Below are 11,284 nucleotides of genomic sequence, written 5' to 3' on the forward strand. Positions count from 1 at the left end.
CTTTTCCTGTACACTTTTCTTGATATCCAAGATGTTCGGAAGTTTCATCTTGTTCGATGAGCTCTTTGGAATTCAGATTATTATCGGCAAATTTCTCACTGCGATGGTTTTCTTTCATTTTCATCATTTAAGTTCGGAGGGGTAACAGTACCTTTCAAGCAATTTTAATTTATATAAATTTTAAGTTTCTTTGAAACCATTTACATGCATACTTATTTCGTAATCAATAATTTATTTTCAAAATTTACAAATATTGCCTACTTTTTTTGAAAATTCAAAAAATTGAGATAAATTTCAACTTTTTAAAATCTCTAAGGCTTTTTATTTTTGCACTCATTTAAAAACGTTTTTTGCAAAATGATCACTATAATCGTCTCTAAAAATCTGTGCATTCATTTTCTAATGAGTTCATTCAAAAATTTTCTGTGATTAATTATGTAAAAAATCAAAAGTGTTTTTTTTTTAAAAAATTGATTTTCAAAGATTTAGCATGGAAAGATTTAACATGCACAAAAAATCGGGCAGTTGAAAAAAAAAATAAATAAAATAAACATTTTTAAAATAAAAGATTTTCCTTGCTCCACGTTATTATTATTATTTTTTTTGCTCAATCTGTCAACTTCAAGTACTAGTAAAAGTAGTACTTTTGGCTGATGGAGACAACTCCACTGCATAGAGCTAATATCCAGTGAGTTACTGACCCATAACTACCAGTGAGCTGAGACAAATGTTACGCACCATTACAATACGTACATTTGCATGAGCTCCCATGCAAATGTACGTATGGTACGCCATAAATTGGCAAATATGTCTGAATAACAAAGATGCTTTACAAGATCTTTTACTCTGTGATCCAAAACGAACGAATATTTACTTTAGAATTATAGGTTCTGATAGCTTTCGTTCATTCCTCTGAGTGTAGTTAGATTAAGTGTAGTTAGGTTAACTACACTTAAGGGATCTAAGGACCTTGAACCTTCAAAATTTTCGATTTTCTTGAAAAAATATATGATATGCATAATTTAATTCTGAACAATTTGATGCCTTATTTATTACCATGCGCCAAAAACTTTTCGAGTTATTGTAAAAATGCTTGAACTTTCCCCATAGAGATTTATGTTAACAGCTGTTGTTAAAGCTTCTTTTTCTCAGGTGCCGATTTCTTCGGTTTTCTCGTTTTGCGCGCAAGATATTTAAGAAAGTTTTTTATATATTTCCGTAAAACTTTTAATGTATGTTTATCTGGTTTATATTTATGACGTAAACCTAAATTTATTTATTTTTTTAAATTAATTTATTATTTTGAAATTTGATAAGTTAATATCGAAAATTTCTAAAATTTTGGGCAAAAAAATATTTTTTTTAAATATTAAATTTTTTTTTTAAATGGAAATTTAGGTTTAGATCATAAAAATGTACCAGACAAACATGCATGAATGGTTTTATGGAAATATATAAGAAACTTTTTGAAATATCATGCGCGTTAACCGAGAAAGCCGAAGAAACCGGCACCTGAGAAAAAGAGGCTTAAACAACTGCTGTTAACATAAATCTCTACGGAGAAAGTTTAAGCATTTTTACAATAACTCGAAAAGTTTTTGGCGTATGGTAATAAATAAGGCATCAAATTGTTCAGAATTAAACTATGCTTAACATATATTTTTTCCAAAAAATCGAACATTTTCAAGGTTAAAGGTCCTTAGATCCCTTAAAATAACTTACAGGAGATGATGCGAAAATTTTGTAATCGCTCGTACTTTGTACAAACGTTTAAGAAGATGATGTTACGTGCTGTTTGTATTTCCAAATCATTTTTTATAGTCAGAATGTCATCATACAAGGCTTTCAGCAAGCAATTTCGTGATCATTGTTTATACTAGCGTGTGAAATGAAACAAAATGTACAGTGACTGTCCAAGATGTTTTATACATGTTGTAGAATGTTCCAAGAATGGATTTACTGCGGGCATGTGATTTCGAAACTATTTATGTGTAAAGATATGATGTATATGTTCATCTTTAAGTGTTCTGTGACGTGATCAGAAGGAAAGAGATATGGAATTGATGTCTAATAAATTCATCATTTTGTTTAAATGAAATTTTGTGTTTCTTTCAAAACCAATGCGGCATGCGCTTCGGAAAACCGGCGCCATCCTACTTTACAGATTCGAGAGTTTTTTGTGACATCGTAGAAAAAAAAGATTGCAGTTCATTATTTCGCAAATAGTTTCTTGTATCAAAATGACTTTTCTAGGTACGACGATACATTTTTTGAAAAATGCTAGTAATTGGTTCCATCAAAGATGAATTAAAGGACCAATTACGTTCTCTTGAATCTAAAATAAGTGAGTTAAATGTATTCTGCTGCTCTTACCTTCGACTCCAAGTATTACTTTTTTTACAAAGAAAATTGCTCTTACTCAAATATGCTTTATGTGTTTGCGTTCTTTTTAAACAACTGTAAAATATGTCTTTGTGGTAGAGAGAAGTCTATTAAAAATAGCAAATGAAATAGTTAACCGAATTTATCCCTTCGGGAGGGGCCCCCTTAAATCCGCTACTGTTGATGATTACGAGCTTATTTAGCGTCCCCCAGTCACCATTAATGAAGACGGTGGATCTTCGACAGGCTAGGATCGCGCACGGGAACAGAGTCCAACGCCTTACCGATCAGGCAACCGCAGCCATCCCTTAGGAACACTGGCCACCTTTGGACTCTGTGTTTGTCAACGACAAAATATATATGACGGGCCTGAAACTTTAGTTTAAGTATAAAGTTATTTTTGTCACATTTCGCCATCTTTTTTTCTTTCCCTTCCGAACGAGTCTAGTGTCGGTACTAAGGAAGAATGGTGTTTTGAAATAATTACATGCTTTGGGATGAGATGTTGAATTTCTTTAATGATTTCAAAAAGTTGAGCAAATTAATGATTTGAAAAACCATACTGCTAGATTTGTGAACATTAAATAACCACGCCAAAAACATTCCTATGGAGGTAGAATAGACGGCAGACCCACTATTTAAGAGGTATCCGGCCCAGGAAAAAACGGGTAACGGGGGCATGGGCTCCACCCGGTAGGGGTTCCGGGCTATTTAGTGTCAGCATAGGGTGGCAACGCCCGGGAAAAAACGGGTAACGGGGGCATGGGCTCAACCCGGTAGGGGTTCCGGGCTATTTAGTGTCAGCATAGGGTGGCAACGCCCGGGAAAAAAACGGGTAACGGGGGCATGGGCTCCACCCGGTAGGGGTTCCGGGCTATTTAGTGTCAGCATAGGGTGGCAACGCCCGGGAAAAAACGGGTAACGGGGGCATGGGCTCCACCCGGTAGGGGTTCCGGGCTATTTAGTGTCAGCATAGGGTGGCAACGCCCGGGAAAAAACGGGTAACGGGGGCATGGGCTCCACCCGGTAGGGGTTCCGGGCTATTTAGTGTCAGCATAGGGTGGCAACGCCCGGGAAAAAAACGGGTAACGGGGGCATGGGCTCCACCCGGTAGGGGTTCCGGGCTATTTAGTGTCAGCATAGGGTGGCAACGCCCGGGAAAAAACGGGTAACGGGGGCATGGGCTCCACCCGGTAGGGGTTCCGGGCTATTTAGTGTCAGCATAGGGTGGCAACGCCCGGGAAAAAACGGGTAACGGGGGCATGGGCTCCACCCGGTAGGGGTTCCGGGCTATTTAGTGTCAGCATAGGGTGGCAACGCCCGGGAAAAAACGGGTAACGGGGGCATGGGCTCCACCCGGTAGGGGTTCCGGGCTATTTAGTGTCAGCATAGGGTGGCAACGCCCGGGAAAAAAACGGGTAACGGGGGCGGGTAACGGGGGCATGGGCTCCACCCGGTAGGGGTTCCGGGCTATTTAGTGTCAGCATAGGGTGGCAACGCCCGGGAAAAAACGGGTAACGGGGGCATGGGCTCCACCCGGTAGGGGTTCCGGGCTATTTAGTGTCAGCATAGGGTGGCAACGCCCGGGAAAAAACGGGTAACGGGGGCATGGGCTCCACCCGGTAGGGGTTCCGGGCTATTTAGTGTCAGCATAGGGTGGCAACGCCCGGGAAAAAAACGGGTAACGGGGGCATGGGCTCCACCCGGTAGGGGTTCCGGGCTATTTAGTGTCAGCATAGGGTGGCAACGCCCGGGAAAAAAACGGGTATTTAACGGGGGCACGGGTAACGGGGGGCATGGGCTCCACCCGGTAGGGGTTCCGGGCTATTTAGTGTCAGCATAGGGTGGCAACGCCCGGGAAAAAACGGGTAACGGGGGCATGGGCTCCACCCGGTAGGGGTTCCGGGCTATTTAGTGTCAGCATAGGGTGGCAACGCCCGGGAAAAAACGGGTAACGGGGGCATGGGCTCCACCCGGTAGGGGTTCCGGGCTATTTAGTGTCAGCATAGGGTGGCAACGCCCGGGAAAAAACGGGTAACGGGGGCATGGGCTCCACCCGGTAGGGGTTCCGGGCTATTTAGTGTCAGCATAGGGTGGCAACGCCCGGGAAAAAACGGGTAACGGGGGCATGGGCTCCACCCGGTAGGGGTTCCGGGCTATTTAGTGTCAGCATAGGGTGGCAACGCCCGGGAAAAAACGGGTAACGGGGGCATGGGCTCCACCCGGTAGGGGTTCCGGGCTATTTAGTGTCAGCATAGGGTGGCATGGGCTCCAACGCCCGGGAAAAAAACGGGTAACGGGGGCATGGGCTCCACCCGGTAGGGGTTCCGGGCTATTTAGTGTCAGCATAGGGTGGCAACGCCCGGGAAAAAAACGGGTAACGGGGGCATGGGCTCCACCCGGTAGGGGTTCCGGGCTATTTAGTGTCAGCATAGGGTGGCAACGCCCGGGAAAAAACGGGTAACGGGGGCATGGGCTCCACCCGGTAGGGGTTCCGGGCTATTTAGTGTCAGCATAGGGTGGCAACGCCCGGGCAACGCCCGGGAAAAAACGGGTAACGGGGGCATGGGCTCCACCCGGTAGGGGTTCCGGGCTATTTAGTGTCAGCATAGGGTGGCAACGCCCGGGAAAAAACGGGTAACGGGGGGCATGGGCTCCACCCGGTAGGGGTTCCGGGCTATTTAGTGTCAGCATAGGGTGGCAACGCCCGGGAAAAAACGGGTAACGGGGGGCATGGGCTCCACCCGGTAGGGGTTCCGGGCTATTTAGTGTCAGCCTAGGGTGGCAACGCCCGGGAAAAAACGGGTAACGGGGGCATGGGCTCCACCCGGTAGGGGTTCCGGGCTATTTAGTGTCAGCCTAGGGTGGCAACGCCCGGGAAAAAAACGGGTAACGGGGGCATGGGCTCCACCCGGTAGGGGTTCCGGGCTATTTAGTGTCAGCATAGGGTGGCAACGCCCGGGAAAAAAACGGGTAACGGGGGCATGGGCTCCACCCGGTAGGGGTTCCGGGCTATTTAGTGTCAGCATAGGGTGGCAACGCCCGGGAAAAAACGGGTAACGGGGGCATGGGCTCCACCCGGTAGGGGTTCCGGGCTATTTAGTGTCAGCATAGGGTGGCAACGCCCGGGAAAAAACGGGTAACGGGGGCATGGGCTCCACCCGGTAGGGGTTCCGGGCTATTTAGTGTCAGCATAGGGTGGCAAACGCCCGGGCAACGCCCGGGAAAAAACGGGTAACGGGGGCATGGGCTCCACCCGGTAGGGGTTCCGGGCTATTTAGTGTCAGCATAGGGTGGCAACGCCCGGGAAAAAACGGGTAACGGGGGCATGGGCTCCACCCGGTAGGGGTTCCGGGCTATTTAGTGTCAGCATAGGGTGGCAACGCCCGGGGAAAAAACGGGTAACGGGGGCATGGGCTCCACCCGGTAGGGGTTCCGGGCTATTTAGTGTCAGCATAGGGTGGCAACGCCCGGGAAAAAAACGGGTAACGGGGGCATGGGCTCCACCCGGTAGGGGTTCCGGGCTATTTAGTGTCAGCATAGGGTGGCAACGCCCGGGAAAAAACGGGTAACGGGGGCATGGGCTCCACCCGGTAGGGGTTCCGGGCTATTTAGTGTCAGCATAGGGTGGCAACGCCCGGGAAAAAACGGGTAACGGGGGCATGGGCTCCACCCGGTAGGGGTTCCGGGCTATTTAGTGTCAGCATAGGGTGGCAACGCCCGGGCTATTTAAAAAACGCCCGGGAAAAAACGGGTAACGGGGGCATGGGCTCCACCCGGTAGGGGTTCCGGGCTATTTAGTGTCAGCATAGGGTGGCAACGCCCGGGAAAAAACGGGTAACGGGGGCATGGGCTCCACCCGGTAGGGGTTCCGGGCTATTTAGTGTCAGCATAGGGTGGCAACGCCCGGGCAACGCCCGGGAAAAAACGGGTAACGGGGGCATGGGCTCCACCCGGTAGGGGTTCCGGGCTATTTAGTGTCAGCATAGGGTGGCAACGCCCGGGAAAAAACGGGTAACGGGGGCATGGGCTCCACCCGGTAGGGGTTCCGGGCTATTTAGTGTCAGCATAGGGTGGCAACGCCCGGGAAAAAACGGGTAACGGGGGCATGGGCTCCACCCGGTAGGGGTTCCGGGCTATTTAGTGTCAGCATAGGGTGGCAAGGGGTTCCGCCCGGGAAACGCCCGGGAAAAAACGGGTAACGGGGGCATGGGCTCCACCCGGTAGGGGTTCCGGGCTATTTAGTGTCAGCATAGGGTGGCAACGCCCGGGAAAAAAACGGGTAACGGGGGCATGGGCTCCACCCGGTAGGGGTTCCGGGCTATTTAGTGTCAGCATAGGGTGGCAACGCCCGGGAAAAAACGGGTAACGGGGGGCATGGGCTCCACCCGGTAGGGGTTCCGGGCTATTTAGTGTCAGCATAGGGTGGCAACGCCCGGGAAAAAACGGGTAACGGGTAACGGGGGCATGGGCTCCACCCGGTAGGGGTTCCGGGCTATTTAGTGTCAGCGGGCTATTTAGTGTAGCATAGGGTGGCAACGCCCGGGAAAAAACGGGTAACGGGGGCATGGGCTCCACCCGGTAGGGGTTCCGGGCTATTTAGTGTCAGCATAGGGTAGGGTGGCATGGGCTCCAACGCCCGGGAAAAAAACGGGTAACGGGGGCATGGGCTCCACCCGGTAGGGGTTCCGGGCTATTTAGTGTCAGCATAGGGTGGCAACGCCCGGGAAAAAAACGGGTAACGGGGGCATGGGCTCCACCCGGTAGGGGTTCCGGGCTATTTAGTGTCAGCATAGGGTGGCAACGCCCGGGAAAAAAACGGGTAACGGGGGCATGGGCTCCACCCGGTAGGGGTTCCGGGCTATTTAGTGTCAGCATAGGGTGGCAACGCCCGGGCAACGCCCGGGAAAAAACGGGTAACGGGGGCATGGGCTCCACCCGGTAGGGGTTCCGGGCTATTTAGTGTCAGCATAGGGTGGCCTAGGGTGGCAACGCCCGGGAAAAAAACGGGTAACGGGGGCATGGGCTCCACCCGGTAGGGGTTCCGGGCTATTTAGTGTCAGCATAGGGTGGCAACGCCCGGGAAAAAAACGGGTAACGGGGGCATGGGCTCCACCCGGTAGGGGTTCCGGGCTATTTAGTGTCAGCATAGGGTGGCAACGCCCGGGAAAAAACGGGTAACGGGGGCATGGGCTCCACCCGGTAGGGGTTCCGGGCTATTTAGTGTCAGCATAGGGTGGCAACGCCCGGGAAAAAAACGGGTAACGGGGGCATGGGCTCCACCCGGTAGGGGTTCCGGGCTATTTAGTGTCAGCATAGGGTGGCAACGCCCGGGAAAAAACGGGTAACGGGGGCATGGGCTCCACCCGGTAGGGGTTCCGGGCTATTTAGTGTCAGCATAGGGTGGCAACGCCCGGGAAAAAAACGGGTAACGGGGGCATGGGCTCCACCCGGTAGGGGTTCCGGGCTATTTAGTGTCAGCATAGGGTGGCAACGCCCGGGAAAAAACGGGTAACGGGGGCATGGGCTCCACCCGGTAGGGGTTCCGGGCTATTTAGTGTCAGCATAGGGTGGCAACGCCCGGGAAAAAACGGGTAACGGGGGCATGGGCTCCACCCGGTAGGGGTTCCGGGCTATTTAGTGTCAGCATAGGGTGGCAACGCCCGGGAAAAAACGGGTAACGGGGGCATGGGCTCCACCCGGTAGGGGTTCCGGGCTATTTAGTGTCAGCATAGGGTGGCAACGCCCGGGAAAAAACGGGTAACGGGGGCATGGGCTCCACCCGGTAGGGGTTCCGGGCTATTTAGTGTCAGCATAGGGTGGCATGGGCTCCAACGCCCGGGAAAAAAACGGGTAACGGGGGCATGGGCTCCACCCGGTAGGGGTTCCGGGCTATTTAGTGTCAGCATAGGGTGGCAACGCCCGGGCAACGCCCGGGAAAAAACGGGTAACGGGGGCATGGGCTCCACCCGGTAGGGGTTCCGGGCTATTTAGTGTCAGCCTAGGGTGGCAACGCCCGGGAAAAAACGGGGTAACGGGGGCATGGGCTCCACCCGGTAGGGGTTCCGGGCTATTTAGTGTCAGCATAGGGTGGCAACGCCCGGGAAAAAACGGGGTAACGGGGGCATGGGCTCCACCCGGTAGGGGTTCCGGGCTATTTAGTGTCAGCATAGGGTGGCAACGCCCGGGAAAAAACGGGTAACGGGGGCATGGGCTCCACCCGGTAGGGGTTCCGGGCTATTTAGTGTCAGCATAGGGTGGCAACGCCCGGGAAAAAACGGGTAACGGGGGCATGGGCTCCACCCGTTAGGGGTTCCGGGCTATTTAGTGTCAGCATAGGGTGGCAACGCCCGGGAAAAAACGGGGTAACGGGGGCATGGGCTCCACCCGGTAGGGGTTCCGGGCTATTTAATGTCAGCCTAGGGTGGCAACGCCCGGGAAAAAAACGGGTAACGGGGGCATGGGCTCCACCCGGTAGGGGTTCCGGGCTATTTAGTGTCAGCATAGGGTGGCAACGCCCGGGAAAAAACGGGGTAACGGGGGCATGGGCTCCACCCGGTAGGGGTTCCGGGCTATTTAGTGTCAGCATAGGGTGGCAACGCCCGGGAAAAAACGGGTAACGGGGGCATGGGCTCCACCCGGTAGGGGTTCCGGGCTATTTAGTGTCAGCATAGGGTGGCAACGCCCGGGAAAAAACGGGGTAACGGGGGCATGGGCTCCACCCGGTAGGGGTTCCGGGCTATTTAGTGTCAGCATAGGGTGGCAACGCCCGGGAAAAAACGGGTAACGGGGGCATGGGCTCCACCCGGTAGGGGTTCCGGGCTATTTAGTGTCAGCATAGGGTGGCAACGCCCGGGAAAAAACGGGTAACGGGGGCATGGGCTCCACCCGGTAGGGGTTCCGGGCTATTTAGTGTCAGCCTAGGGTGGCAACGCCCGGGAAAAAACGGGTAACGGGGGCATGGGCTCCACCCGGTAGGGGTTCCGGGCTATTTAGTGTCAGCATAGGGTGGCAACGCCCGGGAAAAAACGGGGTAACGGGGGCATGGGCTCCACCCGGTAGGGGTTCCGGGCTATTTAGTGTCAGCATAGGGTGGCAACGCCCGGGAAAAAACGGGTAACGGGGGCATGGGCTCCACCCGGTAGGGGTTCCGGGCTATTTAGTGTCAGCATAGGGTGGCAACGCCCGGGAAAAAACGGGTAACGGGGGCATGGGCTCCACCCGGTAGGGGTTCCGGGCTATTTAGTGTCAGCATAGGGTGGCAACGCCCGGGAAAAAACGGGGTAACGGGGGCATGGGCTCCACCCGGTAGGGGTTCCGGGCTATTTAGTGTCAGCATAGGGTGGCAACGCCCGGGAAAAAACGGGTAACGGGGGCATGGGCTCCACCCGGTAGGGGGTTCCGGGCTATTTAGTGTCAGCATAGGGTGGCAACGCCCGGGAAAAAACGGGGTAACGGGGGCATGGGCTCCACCCGGTAGGGGTTCCGGGCTATTTAATGTCAGCCTAGGGTGGCAACGCCCGGGAAAAAACGGGTAACGGGGGCATGGGCTCCACCCGGTAGGGGTTCCGGGCTATTTAGTGTCAGCCTAGGGTGGCAACGCCGGGAAAAAACGGGTAACGGGGGCATGGGCTCCACCCGGTAGGGGTTCCGGGCTATTTAGTGTCAGCATAGGGTGGCAACGCCCGGGAAAAAAACGGGGTAACGGGGGCATGGGCTCCACCCGGTAGGGGTTCCGGGCTATTTAATGTCAGCATAGGGTGGCAACGCCCGGGAAAAAACGGGTAACGGGGGCATGGGCTCCACCCGGTAGGGGTTCCGGGCTATTTAGTGTCAGCATAGGGTGGCAACGCCCGGGAAAAAACGGGGTAACGGGGGCATGGGCTCCACCCGGTAGGGGTTCCGGGCTATTTAGTGTCAGCATAGGGTGGCAACGCCCGGGAAAAAACGGGGTAACGGGGGCATGGGCTCCACCCGGTAGGGGTTCCGGGCTATTTAGTGTCAGCATAGGGTGGCAACGCCCGGGAAAAAACGGGTAACGGGGGCATGGGCTCCACCCGGTAGGGGTTCCGGGCTATTTAATGTCAGCCTAGGGTGGCAACGCCCGGGAAAAAACGGGGTAACGGGGGCATGGGCTCCACCCGGTAGGGGTTCCGGGCTATTTAGTGTCAGCCTAGGGTGGCAACGCCCGGGAAAAAACGGGTAACGGGGGCATGGGCTCCACCCGGTAGGGGTTCCGGGCTATTTAGTGTCAGCCTAGGGTGGCAACGCCCGGGAAAAAACGGGTAACGGGGGCATGGGCTCCACCCGGTAGGGGTTCCGGGCTATTTAATGTCAGCATAGGGTGGCAACGCCCGGGAAAAAAACGGGTAACGGGGGCATGGGCTCCACCCGGTAGGGGTTCCGGGCTATTTAGTGTCAGCATAGGGTGGCAACGCCCGGGAAAAAACGGGGTAACGGGGGCATGGGCTCCACCCGGTAGGGGTTCCGGGCTATTTAGTGTCAGCATAGGGTGGCAACGCCCGGGAAAAAAACGGGTAACGGGGGGCATGGGCTCCACCCGGTAGGGGTTTCCGGGCTATTTAGTGTCAGCATAGGGTGGCAACGCCCGGGAAAAAACGGGTAACGGGGGCATGGGCTCCACCCGGTAGGGGTTCCGGGCTATTTAGTGTCAGCATAGGGTGGCAACGCCCGGGAAAAAACGGGTAACGGGGGCATGGGCTCCACCCGGTAGGGGTTCCGGGCTATTTAGTGTCAGCATAGGGTGGCAACGCCCGGGAAAAAAACGGGGTAACGGGGGCATGGGCTCCACCCGGTAGGGGTTCCGGGGCTATTTAGTGTCAGCATAGGGTGGCAACGCCCGGGAAAAAAACGGGGTAACGGGGGCATGGGCTCCACCCGG

This window comes from Uloborus diversus, unplaced genomic scaffold (genome assembly GCF_026930045.1).
Source record: "Uloborus diversus isolate 005 unplaced genomic scaffold, Udiv.v.3.1 scaffold_15, whole genome shotgun sequence".
NCBI classification, from domain to species: domain Eukaryota; kingdom Metazoa; phylum Arthropoda; class Arachnida; order Araneae; family Uloboridae; genus Uloborus; species Uloborus diversus.